Source organism: Cryptomeria japonica, chromosome 10 (genome assembly GCF_030272615.1).
Source record: "Cryptomeria japonica chromosome 10, Sugi_1.0, whole genome shotgun sequence".
Taxonomy (NCBI): domain Eukaryota; kingdom Viridiplantae; phylum Streptophyta; class Pinopsida; order Cupressales; family Cupressaceae; genus Cryptomeria; species Cryptomeria japonica.
This window is the reverse complement of record NC_081414.1, coordinates 797,276,843-797,304,012: the sequence shown is the minus strand read 5'-3', so window position 1 is coordinate 797,304,012 and position 27,170 is coordinate 797,276,843. Positions and strand designations below refer to the sequence as shown.

Here is a 27,170-nt window from a genome sequence, read left to right as displayed (position 1 = left end):
TGAAAAGAAAAAGAAAAATCATCCTAAACACCATCACTATCATTTTTGATAGTGTATCTTCATATGAGCCCTCTCCTACTCTTAAAACAAGGAAACCCGCTCCAAATAAGAGGAAGAGAACCAAGAAGGCTTTACCCAAAGACACCTTTGCTAAAACCCCTGCATATGATGCTCTTGCTCCAGTTAACCCATCTGCTGAGGAAGCCCCAATTCCTGAAAAGCCAACCCCACAAGGAGAAAACCCTCGGGAGCCAACCAAAGAGGTTGCTCAAACAAAAGAAAAGACCCCCCAGCCTGCAAAGAACTCTAGGAAGCCATCCAAAGGGGAGTCATCAACTCAAGTAGAATAGCCACCAGCACAACCTACTATTCCTCTTTCTCCTGCCATGACCCCTAAAGAGTTGCAACAAGAAGTTGAACAGATATTGGAAGAAATTGCACGGAGGGCAACTAGACAAACTAGAAGCCTATCCCAAGTTGTGCTGGAATTATTTGAGGGATCCACAATGCAAGATCATCTGAGGGTTGTTTTTTATGATAAAGAGGTAGGGTGTAGGGATGCCTTCACCAAGGAAAGGGTATGGGATATTTTCCATTCATTTTATGGCAACAAAGACAAGGCCATTCCAGTGTACAACCCCTGGATATTGAACCTTGGCAAATTGGTGGTACCCAATGTTTTTGTGGAGCCTATGCTCATAAGGGAGCTGGAAAAGGCATATGATGTTCCAAGCCAGACGGTTAGAACTATTGAAGGGTATGTCCTACTAGACATCTCTCCCGGGGCTATCATTCAATGTTTTGATTCAGATAAATCTACCCTCACAAGTATAAACAGGCATAATTTTAAGAGGGAGTATGAGACTAAGAGGGATAGGTACAAGAAGAATCTTGTTCCTCAATTCATGAGGAATCTATAAGGATTCATAGAATTATGTCTTGCCATCTAAAAGGGAGCCCTTCAAGCTTGACTGCTTTGAGCCCTATTTTGTTAAAACCTATTATGCACTAGGGCAGGTCCTTGGAGTTGATTGTGAGATCACCAAATTTCCCATTGATTTTATGATGATGGCCATTAACATTCAACACTTCTCAATAAATGAATTGTATGACTTTGCAAGTGCTATTCATGAGAAGATTCGTGAGGGACTGGTGAAAGGTGGAAATAAAGATGAAAAATTGGAATTCTTGTACTACTCTTTCGTATGCCACCTAATTCTTTATCAAAACAAAGCATACTGGGACCCAGAGTTTAGAATAAAGACAAATGATCCCTACACATGTCTCCCTTAGCTGGTGCAAACATGGACCCAGGTGTGGGACAAGGGATCCAAATTTGGTGATTTTTGTGTTTGCTTTGATCACTTTGTGATAAAATTTTTGACAAGGCTTCGGGTAGTATTGCCAAGGTTGCCCAAGGAAATCATCTGAGTATTGAGGATTAATATTTGTAGGGCTAATGGATTTGTATATCCTGAGGGTGCATTCACCCACAATTTTGGGAATTTCTTCTTTTATGACAATTTTACAATCATTAGAATTTATGGGTGTGAGCAGGGGCCCCATGTATTTCCAATTGTTGTCTCTCTAAGGTTACCATTCCTCGAATTCATTTGGAAAATGATGTGGATGGAGAGAGAACAAATTAAATTTGATAGAAAAGGGAAATTTCTCCCTAGGGTAACAGTTTTCAATGAATTCAATGTGGGTTGTGAGACCTTGGAGAATGTGTAGAATTTTTTGGTGAAGAATTATAGAATGAGAGTTGCCCAGGCCAGGAATTTTGACCATGAAGGATGCATAAATGATATTAGAGTGAAAAATTTGAAGGAAAAGCGATACTTTCATTATTTTGTAGAAAGGGAGGACCTAATAAGAAATGCCCATCCATGTGAGGCAGAGTAGAGAAGGAAGAAGTGGGACCTCATGAATAAATTTGAAAGTGAAAGGAAGCAAGAGGACCTCAATTTTCTAGGTTCCTTCTAGCATTTTAGGGATGATTTGGCTAGAATGTCTTTCATGCTAAGAAAGGCAGATGATATAATCAAAGATGAGTTGCAAAGAAGAGAGGCTAGGGATAAAGGAGTTGAATACAAAGAAAAACCAATTGATCCAGCTCCTAAGGATCAGACTGAGGAAGGATCTGTAGAGTCCTCCAAAGGGGGTATACAGAAGGATAAGGGGGTGACAATAGAGTAGGTTAAGAAGATTGAAAGAGGAAAAGCTAAAATATATGACTTTGTAGACGTCCAGGAGGAGTTTGATACTTTAGTGCCACCACCTTCTCCCTCGAGAGAGACATTTCAAGATCATGCAAATGTTGAAGTTTTTTATGATTTGGACATGGCTCTCATCCCAAGCACAATCCCTATAGAAGAAGCACATGATGAGAGGATTGTGGCTTGAAAGAACTTCATGGAAGATGACAATTTGTTTAATACCCTTGAGTTTAGATCATTTTGGTTAAGGGAAAAAATGAAGAATATGTCTGATGAAGAAATCAACAATTTTGACAGGAATAATTTTGATTGCACTCCTCAAGAGGGCAAAGAGATGGTAATGAAAATTGGAATGCTCCTCATCCCAAGGTGTAATTTTGAAAGGATTTTTTTGTTAGATCAAATCATGTGGCAGAAGGACCCCAATTTTGCAAGAGGGTTTGGAGATCATGGTTCCGGTGTAAACATAAGTTCAAAAGATTTTGCTTTATAGTCAAAGGCCCCTAGCACTCAAAAGCCCAAAGTTTTGCAAGGGGTACAACACAAAACAAAGGATGTTGTTGTAAGAACCTTAGAAGATACAACTGCTTCAGAGGCTATGCCAATTTCCAAACATGCAGTCCAATTAGCTCAACTAGTAGTAGAGGATTTAGAGAAAAATAATATAAAGCTAAAGGATATGCATGTTGTCTTAAATATTAAATACAATGAATTATTTTTTGAGAATATTGCATTAAAGGAGCAAATAAAGAGGATGGCAGCCGATTCTTCTGGAGGAATTAGACCTAAGGAGCTTCAGAAGATAAATAAAGAAATGCGAAGGGTCAAAGATGAAGTTGTAAACAATTATTTTGAAATTAGGAAAAAATCAATTTTGAGGATTTCAAATAAAATCATTGATAAATTGGATGGAGTCCACACTTCATATTCTTTGACATCCAAGCTCTTGAGTCAGGTTGATGAATTCATTGCATTCTTTCAACCAATTAGAGCTACATGGTTGCCAAGGAGTTAAACCTTGAAAGAGGTCACGTTAGCAGTAAAAAATGTGGCTCAACCACCTCAGATTGTAGGGGTAACTTGGAAAAATTATAATTTATTAAATAAAGAGTTACCCAACATAGAGGAGGAGAGGAAAGAATCGATAGGAATGATTGATTCTTTCCAGGGACTCAAAAAATGGCATGTCCCCACAATTTTGACAGATTACGAGTAGATTAAAAGCTTAGAAGAAGGAAGCAATAAATGTGATCTAAACTAGGGTGATACATTTCTTAATATTGTTAATAAGATTATGGAAGTAGAGAAAATGCATCATAGCTTTGCCCTAGGAGTAAAAGTTGTGCCTGGCCACAAGACAAAGGAATCTATGAATAAGTTGCATAGCTTGAAAGGTTTTTCTTGGCCAGCTGATGATATTGAGGCATTGCATAAAAAGTACTGCTCCTTGGAAGAAGAGCAGTGTGAAGAGGAGGACTAGTCACAATCTTTCCATTTTTTCTATTCCTAAAATTTTTGTGCAGGATGTTCATTTTGGGAGAATGATTTGAACACTCAACCAGAAAGGAGCAGTCTCCAAGACACCTGCCACTGCACACCAGGCTGCATTTTTTATCCTGAAAGGAGCAGATATGAAGTACAAATGTGAGAACATCTTTTCCAGACCCACAACTCGAGCTCCCAGGATGATGCCTTCTTAGCTGCCATCATTCAATGTAGATTGCACACAGAAGTCAAGGTCTTAGGCTTTAGGTCCTTTTTGTAATGCAATTAGATTTTGACATGTGTCTTCTTCGACTTGAGGCTTGTTTTTCTCCCTTGGGTTATAAAAGGGAATTCAGGGCCAAGAAGAAGGATTCCAAACTTATTGATATGTATACATTAGAGAAAACTTTAATATAACAACAGATAGTCTTTTGACAGTTTTGGTGATTCATTGTAGCATTTTAATGAATATATCAGTTTTATATTGAAAATTAATAAAGAGAACATTCATTTTCTAGCTCATATCTTTTGTGATCTATTTTATGAATTGTTGTGTTAATGACATATGCAATTTGTCTTCTCCAATGGGGAATGTGTATTCTTTGATGGGTTTCACTTCAAGCTAAATGAAAAATTATGTCTTGAATACTACAATAAATCCTAAAATATTTTATTGAGGTTATGAATGCATTCTCAATCTAAATATTTTAAGCAAGTCTTAACCATTTAGTATTAAACTCTAAATACTGATAATGTTACTTTGTTTGTCACTAGGACTGTGATTTGACTATATTTTTCCCTTAGAATAGGCACTGATCATACTTTCTTGAAGTTTGTGGGTCATCCTTATACACTTATGTCACCTTTTATATTCAATTTTCAGTCTTTCTGTATTAGGAGTAGAAGTAGATTAGAGCCATTTTTCAATGCAAGAAAAAGTGATAAGAAACTAAGGTTCAAGCCAGAATTTGCGGTATGTTATGTTTTTCCTTGGTATATTTTCATTGAAAGCATCTGTTATATAGTTCATTGTCAGTTAACATAAAGAAAATATATGGATAACAATGCAGTGGGTAAACCTGCCTAGGTCTTGCAAAGCTTGAAGAGTAGAAAATTGCAGCTTCCATGTTGAATCTTGTTCATTGGCGAAGTCCGATCCTGAGTCTGTTCATGAGTTAGTGTCTTTTAATCTAGGATTTAGGATCTGTTAATTTGGGAACCAATAAAGTGGATACATTACCTATTGCCTAAGGATTTTGTGTTGTATACTGATCATCAAGCCTTGCAATATTTGAATAGTCAAAGTAAGTTGAATCAGAGACATATGACATGGATAGAGTTTTTGCAGAGTTACACTTTTGTGTTGAAGCATAGAAGTGGAAAGTTGAACAAAGTTTTTGATACATTGAGTAAAATGCAGAATTTTCTAACAGAGATGATAGTGATAGTGTTAGGATTTGAAGAGTTGAAGACATTGTATGATGATGACCTGGATTTCACAAAATCTTGGAAAGCATGTAGAGCATTGGTTATGGTAGATAGAAGTAAGTGGTTTGATTATTTTATTCAAGATGGGATGTTATTCAAAGGAGTTCAGTTGTGTATACATAAGAGTTCTATAAGGGAGAATCTAATAAAGGAAAAGCATAATAGGGGATTAGCTGGACACTTTGGTGTTGACAAAATAGTAGCATTGGTAAGTTAACATTACTTTTGGCCACATATTCATAAGGATGTCAGGAAATTTGTGTAGAGCTATAGAATTTGTCAGGTTGCAAAGAAAGTAGTTAGAATGTGGGATTGTATAAACCTTTGACAGTACCAGAGAGACCTTGGGAGGACATAAGCATGAATTTCATACTTGGATTGCCTAAGACACAGAGAGGAAATGATTCTACATTTGTGGTGGCAGATAGATTCTATAAGATGGCTCATTTCATACCTTATAAGGAAACATTAGATGTAGTACATGTAGCTAACTTATTTTTCAAGGAAGTAGTGAGATTACATGGATTACCAAAGAGAATATAGTTTTAGGTAGAGACATTAAGTTTGTTGGTTATTTTTGGAGGACACTCTGGAAAAAGATGAAGATAGATTTGAAGATTCAGTTCTAATTTTTACCCATAGACTGACGGACAGAAAGAGGTAGTAAACAAGAGTTTGGGAAATTTGTTGAGATTCTTAGATGGAGAGAAAACTGGAAGTTGGGAAATTTGATTCTTTCACAAGAAGAGTTTGCCTACAACAATTTAGTGAATAGAAGCACCGGAAGAACACCTTTTGAGATTGTTACCGGAGCATACCCTAGAGGTATATCATAATTGAGGGATATCATTAATGAAGACAAGAGGAGTGCAGAGGTAGAAGAATTTGTAGATCATATGAAGGCCTTACATGTTCAAGCTAAGCAAAATTTGGAGGAAATGAACAAAAAATATAAGGAGAAAGCAAATGAGAAGAGAAGACATAAGGAATTTGAATTTGGTGATGAAGTGATGGTGTATCTGAGAAAAGAAAGATTTCTAGTTGGAACCTATAAAAATTTGTAAATGAGAAAGTTTAGACCTTGTAAGATCTTGAGGAAATTCAGTTTTGAAAATGCATATGAAGTGGAGCTACTGGATAGTCTGAGTATTTCACCTATATTCAACATTGCAGATCTACATTAGTATCATGAATCAAAATTTAGTGAAGGTGGTATTGTAGACTTGGAGAAGTAGTTGCCCCAAAAGGAACCAGATTAGATTGAAGACATTTTGGATAGTAGGATTGGGTGTAGTACCCAGAGAAATCAGTACAAGGAGTATCTTGTGAAATGGAAGGAAAAACCAATTGAAGATTCATCTTGGATTTTTTAGGCAAAGCTGGACCGCATTTATTTTCCTTTGACCCTAGAAAAGTGAGGGAATCACTTTTTCAACAACCCTATATGTTTGATGCAAGAACATCCTTCGTTCTTTGCAATCTTGCATCAACCAAAAATATTTCTTTTTAGTTTTGTAGTTTCAGCATTTCTTTCTGCATTTTCTTGCATTTTCTCACCGGATCTTGTGGAGCTAGATTTTGCTTCTAAACATGATTATCTTCCTTATTCCTCAGTCATGGAATGTTTGGATCTTTTTCTAGTACTTTATCACTTTCAAATTTCAAGACAATTTTCTAGCTAGAAGACTAAAACCGCTTGGACCTATTTTCTATTGGTGAATCTTGCGAATCCTTTCTGTATCATGTGGAGCTTCAATTTTTTGATTCAAATGTTCCTTGGCATGTGGCCAATCTTTCCTCTGATCCACACTTATTCCTTTCGATTTTTCAAAGGATTTTTATTGGCAGAGGTCGACCTAGTGATTTTACACATTTGATCTTGTTCTTTGACACTTGATTTCCTTTGGGTCGACATGGATCTCTCTTGAGAATATAAATCAATGTAATTAAGAATCATAATTCATTCCAGAGAATATAGAAGACATATCTTAAGGTTAATAGGTCTGATATTGACCGATTCTTTAATTGAGCATGTATGTAGTAGGTCATTGAACCAAATCTTGTAGCTTGCATGTTGTCGGTCATTTTCAATCAATTTTTTTGATCTAATTAATTCATTTATGCATTGCCTCCATCATCTTGTCTTTATTTCATTTTTTTTACTCTTGTTGCATGATCCGTATAGATCTCATTGAGCTCCCTCCTAAGCGTGAATGCACTAGAAAGGAATGCCAAAACTGTAAAATAGGAAACAAACTAAAAGAAAAAAAAATTGGCTGATGCAAGATTGCCAAGAACCAGGGATACTCCTGCATCAATATCCCAGCATGATCAATGATCTTTACATGATTATTGACCCTCTCCTCCCAGGGGCTTTTAGACAAAAATGTGGAAGCTACTTTGTCCCTAGCCCTTACTGCAGATGTCACACCATTTGCTACCCTTGTAGTTATCTCCCTTAGGTCTTGACCTCCCTCCTCATATGATCAATATTGGGAGGACAATGACCTATTGGTGGATGACCTGTAGGTCAGTGCCTCTCTTTATTTATCTTATACATTAGAGAATGTCTTCTTGTGTTCTCTTGTACTTTCTTTAAATGTTTGTTCCCTCCTAGAGGACCCAAGTTACCTTGTTTGGTACTTGTAAATGGGAGGTTATCTATCTACATATGTTATGTTCTCTCTTGAAGGACCCAAGTCACTCTATAGGTGCTTGGAAATATGGGATTTCCTATTGTAATCTTCATCTATTTGTTAATTACTCTTCTTTTATCTGTCATATCTTGCATTTTGATATTTAGGATGATGCAAAGTGTTGGGGCCATTTAGGCTCCCTTCCATCTTAACCCAATTTTTTATTTTCTCTTTATCTTCATGTGCCCTCTTCATACAATTTGTAAAGTTTGGTACTATGATTAAACACCCATATGAAGCTATATATTAATTTTTTTCTCATTGCTATGAGTTTTGATGCCAAATTAGCGGATCCCCTGTGCTCTTATATTTTATTTGATGTTGTGGGTGTTATGTGTCATCTGTTGCAAGGTGGAATTCCATGGAAACATCTTGTTATGTTGATGTGACATAAAATATTTTATCTTGAGAATGGCATGTGTTTCACACATAGAATTCTAAGGGGGGGCATCCGATGCTTTCTTGTTCTTGCACTTTTGTATTCTTTTGCATTTTTGCATCATCATATCAACATCTTGTATTATCCTATTTGCCTATTAGTGGGGACCAAACCACTTGATCTACCATATTGTTTCCCTATTAGTGAGGGCCACTCCACTTGATCTAAGGTCACCCCATTGTATGGACATCTACAATAAATTTTTACTCATAGTAGAAAAATTGATTATCTTGTTTCCCTATTAGTGGCAGCCACTTGTCTCCCTATTCTATGGCTATCTAACATATCTTGCTACCCATAACGAAAAAATAGATAAGTCACTATCTTGTTTTCCTTGGTGGTCTCCAAACCACTAGATCTTATTACCTTTTGTGATGGTCAATCCGCTCTATCTAGAATCTAGCACAACATGCTACCCATACCGATGAAATCCATTTATCTTTTATCATTAAATGTTTATGTCACTACCTATCATATCATGTTATTTACTTTTTCATCTAACATTTTTTTTTGCAGCTAGCTTGTTTTTTAAGGAACATCCCAACAACATCTTTTCAAATATTCTAGACCCTTCCCTAGGGGAATCTCCACATGGGTAGAGGATTCTAATTCCCCCTTGAATATCAATAATCTTTATTTTAGCTCACATTTCTATGTTTTATGAAGACTATCTACATGAAACCCTAATTCCTTGTGAAGAAAAATAAAGCTTCATTAGTATTCTACTATGGTACTTCATTTACATTTCAATTCAACTTCATGCTTAGTTCCAAAATCGAGGTCTGACTTAAGGAAAACCCCTATTCCTAACAATTTCCCCTTTTCACTATGTGCAAGAACATGTACAAAGTTGTGTTTATGAGGATCGGTAGGATTTGCAAAGATGAACAGGATCCCCTTTTGATGGTGGAAAGTTCAGAGGACCATGGTAACCTCCACTACAGTCCTGACAATCTAGCCCAAATTTCTAAGAATAGATTTGAACCTTCATCTATTGCTTAGATCCAAGTTTGTGGTTCTATTTAATGATTATATCTCACTATTTATGCATAATTGCTTCAATTTTCACACATTTACCCTAATTTTAGTATCTTTAATGAATTCAAATCAATTTAAGCCAAAGAAGAGTTTCCACTTAAGAAAGTAGGAATGCAATCAAAATCTAGATCTATCAAATTCCCTCTCTCCCTAATGTAATGGTCCTTTAAGAAAAAATTAGTGGTTTTACTACATCCCATGGTGAAACCATAATTTTTCACCCATTACAGAATGTAAAAAGTAAATATAAAAAAAAATATTACCCCTTTTAGATAGCAAAGTCCACTACAATGCAAATATATATTTAATATGTATTTTTTTAAAAATTATTGTTAATAGGTTATTATTCTAGAAAATGAAGTTAATTAGAAAACAAAAAGATATGCTAAAATATATTCAACATTTTTGAAAAATATATGGTTCACTAAAGGAGAGAATCCTCTCCAAAAAGGTACAATTTTATTTTGAAAATGATTAAAAAAAAATACAAGATGTAACATTTAATGAAAGCTATTAAATTCTTGTAAGTTTGAAGTTAAAAATGTTATTATGAAAAAAATTCATAAAAAGATTTTTTTTCCATGCACTAGATATCTATTTGAGAAAAAAATAAATAAAAATATCATTGTTTTATCTTTCTTTATTGATGTTAATAGGACCTCAATTTTTTTGAAATTTTTAACATTTAAATTTTTTCTCTTAAATTCCTAAGAAAACAAATCAAATAAATCTTTATTTAAAAAATAAATATAAGTATAAACTTTATCCAAAGTTTTACATTTCATTGGTTTACATCATTTTCAAATTCAATAAATAAAACTAACTTTTATACAATAGAAATTGACTTTTTTGTTGTGTTGGTCATTACTTTTATAAAAGTGTTAACATGTGTTTGTACCTTTTTTGAGCAAATTAAATATGAAAGGATTAAAATTACAAATATGAGGTCAAATTCACAAAAATAGCAAAGATAGGAGAATACAATATCTTTTCTATGTAAGCCCAACCAACAATTATTGTCAGAACAGATGTATAAAAAAAGGGGAGAGAGAACAATAAATGAAGAGTTTAAACATAATTATGCATAGGAATGTCATTGACACAAGGTGAAACCAACTACTAGAGAAGGCCTTGAAGGTGAAGGATGACAACCTAAATGTCATGAAATTTTGAAACCGAAATAGTAAGAATCCCAAAGAAATAATGAAAGCATCCCATTGGAGATAGCCCACTAGCTCAAGGTTTTAAAGCTAAAATTTGCAAAAATTCACATGGAAGCAACCACACATAAGGACTAGCCTGGAGAAGAGAGATTCATCAAACCAAAAGAAAGGGTTGATCCCTTAGATTTCAATATGCATAAGAAGCTAAACTAAACTAGCAATGATCACAACAATAGGAGGTTTTATCAAGGCACAATTTGTAAGAGACCCAATCTCAAACTTGAAGAAATGAAGAAAACACTAAGAGGAGCCATAAAAAGAATGAAGCCGGAGAATCCTACACACAAAAACTAATCTAGTGAAAAAAGGCAATGGTCTAATATGCAAAGTATTAAGCACACGAGGTCAACCATTTATTCAGATTTTTTGATCTTTACAAATCCAAAAATTGTGACTCGAGAAGCAATTGGACACATCTACTAGATGAGAGACTAAGACTGATATATGAAAGGAGCAATAACCTACCATGTCTAGGGCCCCAAGACCTACTCCCATATTTTGAGATGACAAATAATCTTGGTCTTTGAGCCACCAAGATCCACAAAATTCATATAAAAGAATAGCAACAACATGATTCCCCACCTAACTTGTATTGTTAGTGAATAGGACTGAGAATTTATATTTTTGGAATTGAACACCCATCTAATGTACCAAATTCCTCATTCTATTGGAAAGATCCATATATGGGTAATATTTGATATACATCCAATACACATAATAAAAAAATATTACCAAAATAATCTCTATCATGGATATGTTGATTTGAGAAAGACAAGAAGCCCACGTGGATAATTAAATTCATGAGATTCCTTTTGGATGATTTCTCCAGTCTTTTGGGAGTAGAGAAAAGAGGGATTGGTGAATACTTCTAACTCTACCAATTGGTTAGACCTTTTATATGTTAACAGCAACAAAACTTGTTAGAGGATGTAAATAATTTTCCAACTATGAATTTTCCTTTACCTACATGCATTCACAATTAATAATGAGTCACCTGATGTTTGGATACATTTTATCTTAAGTTAATGAGCAAGTATTAAGCCTTTAAACAAACCATTTTCATTAGAGATTTTATTTGTGCTTATGGTAAAAGTGTATTCTTGTGATGCTATTGTATTCCCAGTTTGGTTTCTAATGACACAACCACCATCAACCTTTCCTCGATTACCATGAGCAGCCCCATCATAATTTAATTTTAATACCCCTTTAGGGGGTGAGATCCAAGAAATCTGAGATGGGTCAAGTTTTAGTTTGAAATTTTGGAAGAGACTACCTTGGAAAGGTAGCTTGATATATGAGAATTACTTCAAAATAAAAGAATCCTAGTCTGAGAAAGGGGAATTCACTATTTTTTATTTTGATGACATATGCATCTAAGAGTTCCCAAATTGATTTTTCAATCTGGAGAATATTTTGACTTATCATTGTCTTCTCTTGTCTAAAAATTATCCTATTGCGTTCCCACCAAATTTTCTAGATAATCAGGGAGGGAGAAACTCGCCAAATACTTGCAAAAAGAAGCTTTATGAAGGATTGAGAGATTGAAAAAAATGCTCACAAAGTGTTCTGGAGTAGACAAAACTAGGTCAGTTTCTTTTGAATAGCTTGCCAACAAGTTTAGGAAAATGAACAATTTAATAGTATATGATCAACATCCTCTTGGACTTCATCACATAACACACACCTAAAGGTATTTGCAATTCCAAATTTTAACAATCTTGAACTTGTGAAAATTCTATTATTTAGAGTCAACTAAGAAAAACATCTAGTTTTAGGGAAAACTGTATCATTCCAACATAAAGAAAATGCTCTTTATTATTTTATGAACTCACCATGCTTGATCACTATTGTGTAATCAACTTTGACTAAGCATTTCCCTATTTTAGAGGTAGTGCGTATAAGAGTATCAGGTTTATTTGAAAAGAATATTATGTATTTATTTAAGATAACCTGAAGAAGTTATCTTTGGTCACATGGGATTGAAACCAAATTGAGGTCTTTCCACTTAACCAACTAAGAAATACCATCCACTGAATGAAAATAGTCACTTTTGATCCCCATATAGAAGTCAAAACATTTTTTGCCTGGTTAAGCTCTTGCCTACATTTTAAAGGTGGATGGCCACACCATGAGTCACCCTAGAAGAGAGCATGGTCACCATTGTTAATTTGGCAAGATAGGTATGGAATTGTGATTTCTCTACAAACTAGCATGAATTTCCACATAACCGAACCTTGTGGAGGATTTTTATAGTTGTATACACTTCTCCAAATTTTCTTCTATAAATGGGTATGTGCAGGATCATGAGGGGCTAAAATGTGGTAATATAAAAAAAAATGGCTTCTCCATTTTCCCAAAAACACGAAAAAATCCATGTTGACGTTATGTTTGGCTTGGATGTTAGCACATGTATACATGGCAAAAAACAAAGCATAATGAATATCCAAAAATATCGGTTATCCGATATTATTAAAATTACATATTACATAATATATTATATACTAATATTATATTATATATTATATAATATATAATATATTATTCATGTATAATACATGATATATTATTAAAATATATTATCAAATATTGATAATATGAATTATTAATATATGTTATTGTATGTTGATAATATGTATTATTAATAAAGAATAAATACTATCATATATTGATATTATATATTATTAATATATGTTATCACATATTGATAATATGTATTATCAATATATATTTTTTATTAGATTAGCAGGGAGACGGCCCTGAACCGGAGACAAGAATTACAACAATACATCACCAAGAAGCCACCAGAAGCCAAAAAAAAAACCTAGTCCCCTATCAAAAATAGTCAAAATCCCTCATAACCCTATAGCTATTTCTATAAATTCTAACAAGCTTCCATATTTTAAACAAAACAATCCCAAAATACCTATTATCAGTAGTCCTAAAACTAACAATTTTTATGTTCATATCATCCATAAACCTAGAAATAAAAGTCTTAGCATAACCATAAAACAGAAAGTTTATCAAAATGGGTGCACAAACCTTGATAATCCACCAAGACCAAAACATAAAATAAAACAAAAAGCAAAATGAAGGAGCCGAATAGAAAATATCTACTCCTTCCTAACCAGGTTCCAATCCCTTTTGAGTCTTTCTAGGTTTAGATCCCATGTGTCAGTCTGGTCCGTTTCCCCTTTCTTGTTTAGCTCCTTCGCTTCCTACTTGGCCACTTTCTTTTTAATTTTCTTAATTCTACCCTATCTAGAAATAGTTCCAAGAACATCACTCTTCATGATACCGTACATAATGCAGCAAAGAGAGTTAACTACATCACACAGTAGTTGGATTTTTCTATCCTGCTCCTCATTTTTTTGTTCTAGGGTTGACAATTTCTCTCTCATGTCATTTAATTGCCCTTCCATCTTACTGCTATCATCATGCACAGGTGACATAGGAGAACATGACACCATATCTTCATCTTTAGAGATGTTGGGGTGGATAGGGCTTTTGATCAGGGACTCCAATTCACTTTCAATGTGCTACTCTCATCCTCCCCTTCCTCTTATTCCTCCCCTTCTTCTTCTTCATCCATTTCCTCCATGTCATCATTAGGGTTTACTTCAAGTTCATCTTCTTCCACCTGGAAGTCCTCATCTTCCAAGTTATCTTTCGATTCATCTACCTCCTCTATGTCATAGATTTCCTATGGATTAGCATTGGTCGGGTTTTCCTCTTCCTTATTTAAATCTCTTCTTCTTTTCGCATGCAGATGGGCCGACCTTCTCTCACCTAAACTGCTCTCAATCTTTCCCTGCTCTACCGGATTTTCCCCTTCATCATCAAAATTGTGCACCTCCAGGTGTATGGTAATGCTTTCTCCTCCAACTATTACTAATATATGTTATCGTATATTAATAATAACTTATTATTAATAACTATTATTATATATTAATAATATATCTTATTAATACACTTGATGAAAAACATGAAAAAGGTTTTAGTTATAAATTAGGTTTTTTTATTTCAAATACACTATGTTGTTTGAAATTTGTTAATTAAATCTAAATTTTCAACTTCAATAAGGTAAAATAGCTAATAACATCGAGAATCCACAACCACCAAACCCTCTGTTACCAAACCTCCCCTCAATTGATGAGTTAATTGGTCAAAAATTAGACCAATTGAGAGGCATTTCTAATTTCTATAGCACAATCCCTTGTCTATCCCCCATTTATGCACTAAAGGCAATAATCACCAATGTATCTAGAAACCGTCACTACTGAGCACAATGTTGATCTTTTGTGGAGCGGTTATGAGGGAAAATATGTGAATGGCTTGTCTTATGATGAGTTGAAGAACCTCGAGATATCTAAAGCCAAAATTTCCGCCCTATTTGTTAATCCCCACACCAAACAGCCCATAGATGTGAAAAAACCAAAACTTTCCATCAAATGGTGTCAAAATGATGTTATGAGAGATAGCATTTGGGATTGTTGGTGGATGGTTTTTGATAGATCACCCAACAACAATCTTGATGTGTCATTTTACTTTATCAAAAAATTATATGTTGAGGTTGTTTTAGGCAATCATGTGAACTACTTTGACATCATATATTTCTAGGGCATGGGGGAGGTATGTCCTAGGATAGACCTAAGGCAGTTCAAGTAGAACATGATCCATACGTTCCCCCTCCTCACATTGTGCACCCACCTCTGATATAGCCTCCAATTATTATTGTTGAGGCAAAGTCACCTTGTGGGAATGTCAATAGCATCAATGTTGGGGTGAAACCCATGAGCATGTTGGATAATTGAAAGCACAAGTTGTGATCACAATAGTCTAGTGAGGGTTTGAACTTTGGTAGCTACAACAAGAACACCACTGAACTTAACCATCACATTATTAAATGAACCCCAACAGTGATCGAATTATTAAAAAAAAAATTTCATAAAATTCTCTCCAGAAATTTGTAAATAAAAATAAATATACTTATTTAATAGCTATCAATTAGACCTACGACTAGAAGGCTAACAAATTTCATGCACACGTGATTTTCTTTACATATGAATAAGTACGTGTTAGATGCCAAACTTATATGGTGCTAGTTGAATGGATATATTATTTTCCTCTATGCATTGCTATCTATATGAAACGTATAGTGTCAAAGTAGCATGAATTAGTAAACACATGTTCACCCATGTCTAGGTGTAGCTTGTGCATATTTTGAAGCACTGTTTACATAGGATCTAACTATGTTCTTATCAGCATTTTAAGTACAAATACCTGAAATTTCATGGTGTGACTAGAGAGAGAGAGAGAACGAACGCAGCTACTATGAATTCTTACATTTATTTGCACGGTATCACTTTTCTAAAGACACATTCATGCAAATTATATCTTGGATTAACCACAAACTGGAAAATATACAGTAAGCAACATATGAGGACCAGTTGGTGCACCAATACATGCTTAGGAAGACGGATTAATAGCAATAGAAAACAAGTTGGTGGCAAATGGGCTAATGCTTTAATTTACTGCCACTCTAGATTAGATTCCCCCCTCTCAACATCAAACAGACGAGGGGGCAGAATGTCAAGGCAAAGAAGCCATGAAAGAAGAATAAAGAAATACAAATGCAGTTACCAACGATAATAGTAATATGGATGTGTATATGTCGTCAAAGATTAGCATCGCCTACCAACCCACCAAACGAAAAGAAGAGGATCACACCACCAATTTATTCTTTGTGTATATAAATATCCTAACATAGGTCTCAGATCATCAACAGTAGCAACTACTTTCTGTCTGTGTTTGAGCTATTAAGGTCACAGGATTATGGCAATCGCCAGTTCTAGGATATATGGCGGCCTGGTTTATCCACTTTTAGCATTGGCGTTTGTTGGTCATTTTGTATGGGGAAAACACTCGAGTGTTACACGACATTATAAGTTTGATGTGGGTTTTCAGTCTAATTATCTTTTGTAGTTAGTTGTGAATGTTGATAATTATACTATTTTGTTTCATTTTATGGCATTGTTTGAGGTGAATGTTAAAAATAGAACAGGTTTGGTTTGATGCAGTTTGCTTGAATTCAAAGCAAGTTTTATATTTGTTCTTTCTTTCATTCATGTGCAGATTCAAATGAAGAATGTGACTCGCCTTTGCCATACAAAGCCTCTGATAACTGTCAATGGGCGGTTCCCGGGGCCTGCATTATATGCTCGGGAAGGTGACAGAGTAGTAGTTAAAGTAAGATATCATGTCAACAACAACGTTACTATTCATTGGTATGTTATTGTTTAAAAGCTACAAACTGTAAAGATTTTGGTTCTTGGTTTAATCCTGTGATCTGGTATCTATACAAACATTCAGGCATGGAGTTCGGCAGCTTAGATCTGGATGGGCTGATGGTCCTGCATATGTCACTCAGTGTCCAATTCAAAGTGGGCAGAGCTATGTTTACAAGTTTACCATTAAAGGGCAGAGAGGAACACTCTGGTGGCATGCTCACATTTCATGGCTGCGAGCAAGTTTGTATGGACCCATTATTATCTCTCCCAAAAAGCATGATTCTTATCCATTCCCTAAGCCACACCATGAAGTGCCTATTCTTTTTGGTAAAGTATAACAACCATGGCTTCTGAATTTCGCTTGGCTCATCTTATCATGTATTGCACTTGTTATTCGAAGGTAGTCTGGTTTGAAATAAGAATACTGGCATTGTGTTGGACACTCCAGGGGAATGGTGGAATGCAGACACAGAAGAATGTTATCAACCAAGCGATGCAAAATGGTGGGGGACCCAATGTGTCAGATGCATATACCATTAATGGACTACCTGGACTTTTGTATAACTGCTCTTCAAATGGTGAGGAAAGATACATATTCCCTGAAATTTCAAAAAACTTTTGAATAATCATCATTTTATTATAATTATTACTATGTTATTGATGTTAAGAATAATTCTACAATGACAGTCATTGTAATACATTGAATGTGTTACTACAAATTCGACAATCATTTAACTTTCTAAATATTTTTTTTGGTCGGTAAAGGCAGAGCCATATTTGTATTAATTAGTGTAAATACATAAGTTTGTCGTTGAATTGCAAGATAATCAAAAAACCCTCACTCTTAGAGAGCACAGAGGTCCCTCCAAAATCACAAAACCTTTAAGCTTAAGGTTTAGCCATTGTTCTGAACCATCTAAGGTTTAATGGTCTAGAAAAGAAAAAAACTCTATTAACTATAATGTCCGATTTCCATCAACCTAAATACAGAGTTTTTGAACATAAAATTCAAACCTAATGAAAATATACATGTATAACTGCATATCTAGTAATCTTAAGGAGGTATCCATAGAAAGCCTAGCTTGAGGATGGAATGTCCGGTTGTTGAGGCTAGTTCCTAGGACGGCCTCTGCCTCTGCTTGCTGAAGAGCCCCAACCACGACCCCTGCTCCCGCGACCTCTGCTCGAGTCTCCTCTGCAGCTCTATTCTGGCTTTGATTCTATTTCTGCAGCAATCATAGGCAGGAATCCATTCAGCCTTGCAAATTGGAAAAGAATCTCTTCTTTCCCTTCAGCCTCCAGGTTTTTACCCAAAAAATGCCATTTGAGGTAGCTCAGTCCTACACTAGCAAACTTTTTGTGCCTATTCAATTCTTTATCCTTCAGGTCCAGAAGGAATGGGTAATAGTTGATGAGTACTCTGTGAGCATTAAAGAGAATTCAGTCACTAGGTCTGGGCACACCAGAGTCATGGAGGGCCTTGTTCAGAACTTCTTGAAGTTCTTGAAGAATTTCGACTGGGAAGAGTTCCCTTGTAAGGTTCCATATCAATTGCTTGGATAGCTTTTGATCTAGCAAAGACGCCACGAATCTAGATGAGATGCTAGTGTTGTCTCTTGGGTATTCATCTCTACTTAGATGAGCGCTCCCCAAAATCAATTTGATAGCTAAAAGAATAGGAGGGTCTGAGTAGTTGAGGAGACACTTGAGTCTCAAATCTGAAATCTTCCTGAAGGAAACCTGGCGAGTAGAGGCACCAAGTGATATGGGGGTGTCTGCACCAAAGCAAGAAACAAGCCTGGGATAAATGCTCATAATGAAACCAAATGGGGGCTTTGAAGACATGGTGACCAAGAGCAGGGGCATGCAAGAGGAGAACCAGAGACGAAACCAGAGGAGCCAAAAGAAATAAGGGAAGCAAGAAATAGACTCTTCTACAGGAAGGCGGGCACTCGACTCAATGAGCAAAAATGGGGAAAAGAGAGCAATAAAGTCTCGCGCGAAGGTGGCAGAGAATAAATGCCCAAATCAAGCCAAATCCACTCAAGTGCAAAGAGAGAGATTAGCCTATGGACAGCTCATGAAAGGACAAAGCGGCGGTGCTCACCAGCTGGACCTTAGTAGGTCCCGTATTAAAGTTGTCAGTTTGTCTACTCAGCTTAACCGGACCCACCTTGCGTCCCAAGGTTAGCTGAGTGATTAGTTTGAAAAGGAAAGTGACCGTTGGTGTTAGCCGTCAAGAGGAGGGCGGGTAATAGATATTTGAATTTGATTTTTGCAGTCCGCCAATTTGCTAGCAGGTAGTGTCTCGAACCTTATCTGATCAGTCCTGATAGCTTAGTAATCTAAATTAATAGATGGCTAGGATCCCTGTGACCACCAATGAACAAAGGTGCCTTGAGCTGCAACTTTTGATAATGCATCCGCTTCAACATTTGCTTCTCTGTAAACATGTTTTGCCTCGAATTGTTCAAAACTGTTCAGGATTTCTAGAATTCTTTCCAATAAAGCTTGAAGCCTCCAATTGGGGATAATCCTCTTCCTTATAGCATTAATTGCTATCTCTGAATCCCCTACTATTGAAACATTTTTGATACCATGGTTATTGCAGTCTTTTAAGCCTAATAGTAGAGCGGTAAACTCTGCTATGTTATTAGTGTCTGGAGGGATTGGTTTTGCCATTTTCCCGATTGTTGCTCCTGTTTGGTCTCTGATAACATAGCCTATTCTGGAGGGGCCTGGATTGCCTTTGGAAGCCCCATCAAAGTTTAGTTTCACCCAATCTAGCTTCAGGGGAGACCAGATTGCATCTTTCCTTTTAATGGAATTATGGCGGGAAAGTGAGGGGATAATGATTCCTTGCCAGTTTTGACTAATTTTCTTATCCCATGAAGAGAAAACTTTAGATTGATTCAGAGCGAAGGCTGTTCTGTTGTTGATTGTATCCACTATTGCCGATTCTATTGAATTTAGAATTGATTCCTGATTTCTAGCTTTGCCTTCATATAGCCTGCAGTTCCTTTCTTTCCATATTTCCCAGATTAAGCATGATGGAGCAATTTCCATAATTTGGCTCAGTGAGCTCTCCTTTGTATGCAAGGGTCAGCTCATGAATAAAGACTTGATTTCATTCGGCAAGACTAAAATTAGTTCCAATTTTGCACAGAGCCATCTCCAACATTTGGAGGCAAAGGGGCAATTCAAGAGGAGGCGATCCACTGACTTTGATTGGGCTTTGCAAAGTATACATCTAGAAGGTCCTTCATAGCCCATTCTTGTGAACCTATCTGCAGTTAGAATTTTTTTTGGATTGCCAACCATGCAAAAATGCCCACCTTCAGAATGACTTTGGAGCTCTAAAACATCTTGAGGGGGATGTTGTGGTTGTTGTGCTCTGCTGGGCTAACCAAAATTCTGTAACCATCCTTTGAGTTATACTGTCCTATTTTGGAAGGCTCCCAGATGAGAGAATCTTCCCCTCTTCTAGGGCTGATGGTTCTCGCCTGTAAGTAACCTAAAAGCTCTTCCAGGTCCTCCCTTGGAATTAGCAGGCCCTCCATTGATTTCCACTTCCAGCTTTGTGGGTTTGGTGTATCTATCATTTCCAGATAGACTCTGACTCTGATTCCCCAATTCTGTTTGAACCAGTTTTCTATTGTAGGGATATGGATTATATTTGCCAGGGGTGGATAACCACCCCAAGAGTCATCCCAGAATAGGCTTGCTGAACCATCATGAATATCCCAAGAAACTGAGTTTGAGATCAGGTTTCTACAAGAGATGATGAAATTCCATATTCTTGATCCTTTCGGAAATGTCCCTGATCTGGGGATGTTAAGATGATTCTGATCTAGGAGATACTTTGTTGCTAGCATTCTGACCCAGGATGCATTTGGGTTTTTGATGAATTTCCATACTAGCTTAGCCCCCAAGGCTATATTTTGTAATCTGAAATCCTTGATGCCTAAGCCACCCATTGATTTAGGCTTAATAATTTTGTCCCAAGCTATTAGTGCAATCTTATGCTTCTCTTCAATGTTTTGCCAAAAGAAATCCCTCATCTTCTTGATAATGTAGGTAATGGCACTAGATGTTAAGGATAAAATAGATAAAATATAAGTTGGTAAAGCCGAGATCACTACTTGAATCATGACTAATCTACCCGCCCAAGACAACCACTTGCCCTTCCAGGCATTTGCACTTCTTTCAACTTTGATTTTTAGTGGATCCCAGAGTTTGGAGTTCCTCAAACCTCTATCTATTGGGATGCCCAAATAAGTGCATGGAAGGCTTCCCTCTTTGCAATTTAAGATTCTAAGGATTCTGGTCTGGAGTGAAATTGATGTTGTGAAGAAGAAAACTTTAGTTTTGTCCTTGTTTCTTAATTGGCCTGAAGCCCTACCATACGTCTCTAAAATCTGATTTAGGTGATTGGCCTCCTTAACATTTGCTGACCCCAATATGAGATTATCATCTGCAAACTGTTGATGGGTTGCTACAAAAAGTCTTTAGTTATTTTGACTCCCTCTAATTTTTGATTGACATGACTAGCTTTTATGGCTCTTCCCAGAGCCTCCCCCATTATTATGTACAAGAAGGGAGAGAGGGGGTCCCCTTGCCTAATGCCCCTTGAGGAAGAGAAGAAACCAGCTGGCTTTCCATTAATTAGTATTGAAAACTTGGGCGTTGAGATGCACTCAAATACCCAATTTATCCATTGCTTATCAAAGCCAAATGCTTGCAAAATTTTACATAGGAAATGCCAATCTACACTATCATAAGCTTTTGTGATGTCTAACTTAATTATCATACCTGGCCTATTTGTGCTTTGAAGGGTATGTATTGCTTCTTGTGCTACAATCACTCCATCAAGAATTGATCGGCCCGGAACAAACCCTATCTGTTCTTCTGAAATGATGTTGTTCATGAGAGGCTTCAATTTGTTAGTCATTATTTTTGAGAGAATTTTATATACTGTGTTGCATAGAGCAATAGGCCTATATTCTCCAAGGTTTTCTGCCTTCTCCTTCTTTGGGATGAGTGCTATAAAAGTGTTGTTAATCTCCTTGAGTATTTTCCCTGACCTTCTTGAGCACTCTAAGGCTTCTGAGAGTTCCTGCCCTATGATATGCCAACATTTCTTATAGAAGTCTGCAGGGAAGCCATCTGGTCCTGGTGCCTTACCAGAGGGAAGTTGGTTTAGAGCTTGAAGAACTTCTTCCATTTTTATTTTCCCATTTAAACTCAGATTCTATTCCTCTGATATAATCTTGGGGATCCCAAACAACAGCTTCTTTTGATCTTGAAGATGGGATCCTTCAATGTTATTCAGCAGATTGGAGTAGTAAGAAATAATATCCTCTTTTATAACCTTTGAGTCCTCCGAGGCTTGGTTATTTCTGATTTGTAGTTTAGATATCCAATTCTTTCTTCTTCTTATTTTTGTTACATCGTGAAAAAACTTGGTGTTTTTATCCCCCGTTCTGAGCCAATTCTCCCTTGATTTTTACTTCCAAAAGATTTCTTCCTTAGAGAGGATATCCTTGTAATCCAGTAGGAGGGATCTTTCCTTCTGAAAAGATTCTTGATCCATGCCCTCCTTAATAATCCTGTCATTTAGGGCTTCTAATTGCTCTTCTATGAGTCTTTTTTATGAGAAGATGTTTTTAAAGTGTTGGGAATTCCATTGAAGCAATTTTTGCTTGACTAATTTTAGCTTTGCAATGAAACAGAAGAGTTTTGAGCCCTCAAAAGACTCTTCCTTCCACCATTTTTCTAACATTATAAGAAAATTTGGCTCTTTCATCCACATATTTTCAAATCTGAAGGGGTTCCTGGTTGATCCCTGGGTGCCTTGTAAAGTGAGGAGAATGGGATAGTGGTCTGAGCCACGGCAAGAGAGAATGTTGCGGAGTGGGGTGAACGGAAAGATAGTAAGATCCCCTTGCCAGAAGAATCTGTCTATTTTTTCTGCTATATTGCTAAAGCCTTTTCTCCTGTTAGTCCATGTGTAGGTGTCTCCTGAATCTATTTCCAAAAGGCCATTTCTCTCAATCCAACTATTAAAATCCTGTTCGGCACACCCTAAGCGAGTGATACCCCCCCTCTTATCTGACGCATTCCTGATAGCGTTAAAGTCACCCCCAATAAAGACTTGTTCCTCAGATAAGGTGGTTAATACTCCATCTAAAGAAGACCAAGTCAGTCTCTTTTTGGAAGGGGCCACTGGGCCATATACATTGATTATGAAGAAAGAAGTTTTCGATTGCAGGTGAGTGATTTTAACAAGCATCTAGTCCTTATTAGATGCAATACCTTCAGCTTTAATTTGAGAAGACTTCCAAATTATCATTAGTCCTCCCGAGGAGCCTTCTAATGCTACTGTAGTTTCCAAAGAAGCTTGAAACGAGGAGCTTATCCCATTCCCAAATGCAACCGCTAGCTTCTCTTCCAGTTTAGTTTCTTGTAGTAGGATTATATCTGCACTGACCAAAAGAATCTGTCTTTTGATCACCCTCTGCTTGTTAGGGGCATTGAGTCCCTTAACATTCCAAGTTAAAAATTTTCATTGTTGTTCAGGAAGGGGATTTCCCTTCCCTACTTTCCAAAGATCCAATGATTTGGTTTGATTTTCCGCCATTCCATCTAGGGATCTGACCTCTATGAAAGACTTTCTACCCTTCTTGGGAGGGGATGAGCCAAAATTCAGCTTCTCCAGACCCTCCTGATTCTGATGAATCCCTAGCTTTCTTTTCTCCTTGATCTGTGAGTAGAGCACTGCCAAGGGGGTGTCCAAAATTGCATCTTGGTCCTCCTCTCCTGTTATGGCGTTATGAAGAAGGTTCTGAGCATCCTGGTCCAAAGGCAAATTTAGGCTGCTTGATTCAAAGGGCGGGGATAGAAGGGAGGGGAAGGGGATTTCCGAAGAAAGGTTGAGAAGGGGCTTATGGAGAAGGCAGTCCGAGAAGGGGTAAATTTCACCCTCTGAAGGGGAAAAGTCTTCATTAGCCTCAAAGTCTTCTTTAAGATCCTCTTCGATAACCTCCTCCTCAAGCAGTACTTTCACAGGGTGGATGTTATTGAATTTTGCGAATTTGACTGAGCGAGTAGATCCCTTTAACTTCTTGGACCTGAAGCTACTTTTCCTTCTTGAGGCTTTAGATGGAGGTTGGGAAAAGATGTTAAAAGCACCTCTACTTAAAGCTGGAGTTTTTTTTGTCCGAACAGACTCCTAACAGCCTTTTGGGAATGAGGTTTGGCTCTCTAAATATTACTATTTAATAATTAAGATAATTTTTTTATTATAATTATTCCTATGTTATTGATGCTAAGAATAATTCTACAATGACAGTAATACATTGAATGTGTTACTTCAAATTCGACAATCATTTAACTCTCAAAATATTGCTATTTAATAATTAACATAATTTTTTCAAATTAGACAATAGAAAGAATGTGTAAAAAATTTTGAATACATATATTATTTCAAAATGGTTGATGTGCATGTTTGATGCAGATACATTCAAGCTCAAAGTGAGCCCCGGAAAGACTTACCTTCTTCGCATAATCAACGCTGCTCTCAATGATGAGTTATTCTTCGCAATAGCCAACCACACATTGACTGTTGTGGAAACAGACGCTGTGTATGTTAAGCCATTCCAAACTAATGTCATCCTTATATCTCCCGGCCAGACCACAAACGTGCTCCTCACAACAAAATCTCACCCTGCAAATGCCACATTTCTCATGTCCGCCCGCCCTTACGTAACCGGCGGTGGAACATTTGATAATTCAACTACTGCCGGAATTCTAGAGTATATTTCCAATTCTACAGCAGCTAATTCAATCTCATCCTTTCCTCTGATGAAGCCAACTCTTCCAGCGTTAAATGATACCTCTTTCGCTACCAATTTCAGTCAAAAGCTCAGAAGATTGGCCAATAGGAAATACCCAGCAGCCGTTCCTCAGACTGTAGACCGAAAATTCTTATTCACAGTGGGATTAGGGCTAAATCCGTGTCCTAAAGGACAAACATGCCAAGGCCCCAATGGCACCAAATTTGCAGCCTCGATTAACAACATATCTTTCGTTCTTCCCACCACAGCTCTTCTTCAAGCTCACTTCTTTGGGCAATCCAAAGGAGTTTATAATACAAGTTTCCCTGACAACCCACCATTTCCTTTCAACTACACAGGCACCCCTCCCAACAACACAAGGACTCTCAACGACACAAGGCTGAAAGTGGTTCCATTCAACAGCACCATAGAACTTGTTCTTCAAGACACAAGCATCGTAGGGCCAGAGAGCCATCCTCTTCATCTGCACGGCTATAATTTTTTCATCGTGGGTCAAGGTGTGAGAAACTACAATGCAAGCACTGACCCCTCTAACTTTAATCTGGTGGATCCTCCCGAAAGAAACACAGTTGGAGTTCCCAGTGGAGGTTGGGTGGCCCTCAGATTCCTAGCTGATAATCCTGGTATTCTTACAATAACCCATTTATAAAAATCTATCCAATATAAAAAAAAAATTGATCGTTTTTATTTGTTCAATATAAGTAGCAATGAAGTTTGTGTATTTAACTGCAGGGGTGTGGTTCATGCATTGTCATCTTGAAGTGCACACCAGTTGGGGATTGAAAATGGCGTGGGTTGTTTTGGATGGAAATAAGAAATCTCAATCTCTTCCTCCTCCTCCCAAGATCTTCCATCTTGCTGATAACTACAAATTCTGTGGCAACCATTCTGCCATATATCCACCGTTTGCTTATAGTTATACTAGAGTATTCTGCATTGAAAGCTTTTATGGAGTTTGTTTAAGTGATATGGAAAGTGCTTGATTCCATAAGTATGAGGTACCATCAATATTGTATTCCGTCTATTTTTAAGTTATGCATCGAATCGAACAAAGTTGTGTTTATCTTCATCAACTGATCAGGAAGCAAATTTTGTATGCCTGAAAACAAGGCTGCTTAAAAGCAGCTTTTATTTGGAAATGCTGAAAGTAGCACACATTTTAAGAATTACATTCTTTAAAGTCTCTAAATTTTATAGTTGTATGTTTAGATTTAAGCAACGTTTTGACTAATAAAAGTGGGATTGATCCGTAACATTATAATGTTGATGTAAATTAAAATGAAATATTAGTAAGATTATATTACATGAAAAAGGGAGATGTCAAATATTATTAGATATAGATTCTGAGTGCAATGCATAATTTTTTTTAAAAATCTTTAGTTTAATATTTCTTTGTGTGTTCATATGGTTATCGGAGAATTGGTATATTTTATTCTTGTGCAATAGGTTTGAAATCAGAGTTGTGAAAGAAAGTTTTTCAATTCAAAATTTAAAATTATGTTAGTGTGCATATTTTAAAAGGTTTATTTTATCATAAACATTGTTATGAATTATATGTTAAATTTCAAATAAGTTATTAAAGAAGTTGCTTTTATAAATAATACATATATTACTAATTAGAAAAAAATGTTATACGTATCCACAAGAAAAGGTGGATGGAAATAGTCACACCTTGAAAGTTTAAATGGGGCTATATCTTGCAAAAGAGAACAATATAGTTACAAAAGTTTGCTAAGAAATAAGCATCATTGCATAGGGATAGAATGTAGGTCTTATTCATCTAATTCACCCCATACATGACTAGGGTCCAAACTATTAATGAGGGTTCCATCCAGCATTACCATTTTTAACATCATCATCTTGTTAATCGTTAATATATAAGCTTGAACATGAAAATTAGTAAGAGCTAATTGAGGGAACTTTCCAAAGTCTACCCAGCCAATAGTCTCACTATTGAAAGCCGAGGGAGAAGTAGAATGATAGTGAGTGGGTTGTGCCCATCCTTGCTAAAAAACTCTCTTCTCAAAAGAGATGAAGAGGCCTAAGTATGAGCATCCTAATTGACACAACCAAACTAGTTTCATCCTTGACAATGCCAATGAGGCAGAGAGTAGCCTCTATTGGAGTTGAGAGTCAAAGGAATGTTGGAATCACCACTGCCATTACGCCAAAAGCTCGAGTTGTCAACGAATGGGAGAGCAGCTAGAGACAAGGATCCACGGGAGGTAGGAGGAAACACATGTCGTGAATCCTAAAGGAGGTGCTAACCAAGTCAACAATCTCCCCCTCAGCATCGACTAAGGGTTCTGCACCGATGGAATGAAGGAGGCCTACTAGGATTTGAACCTGTAACCTGGCGCTCTAATACCAATTGTTGGAATCACCGTTGTCGTTATGCCAAAAGCTCGAGTTGTCAACGAAAAAAAGAGCGGCCAGAGA

General features: G+C 36.6%; 1 pseudogene; it reads left to right on the top strand.

Moving 5' to 3' along the window:
• The first annotated feature begins 16,420 nt into the window (after nt 1–16,420).
• LOC131072244 (laccase-17-like) lies at nt 16,421–25,593 on the top strand (annotated as a pseudogene).
• Nucleotides 25,594–27,170: the final 1,577 nt, after the last annotated feature.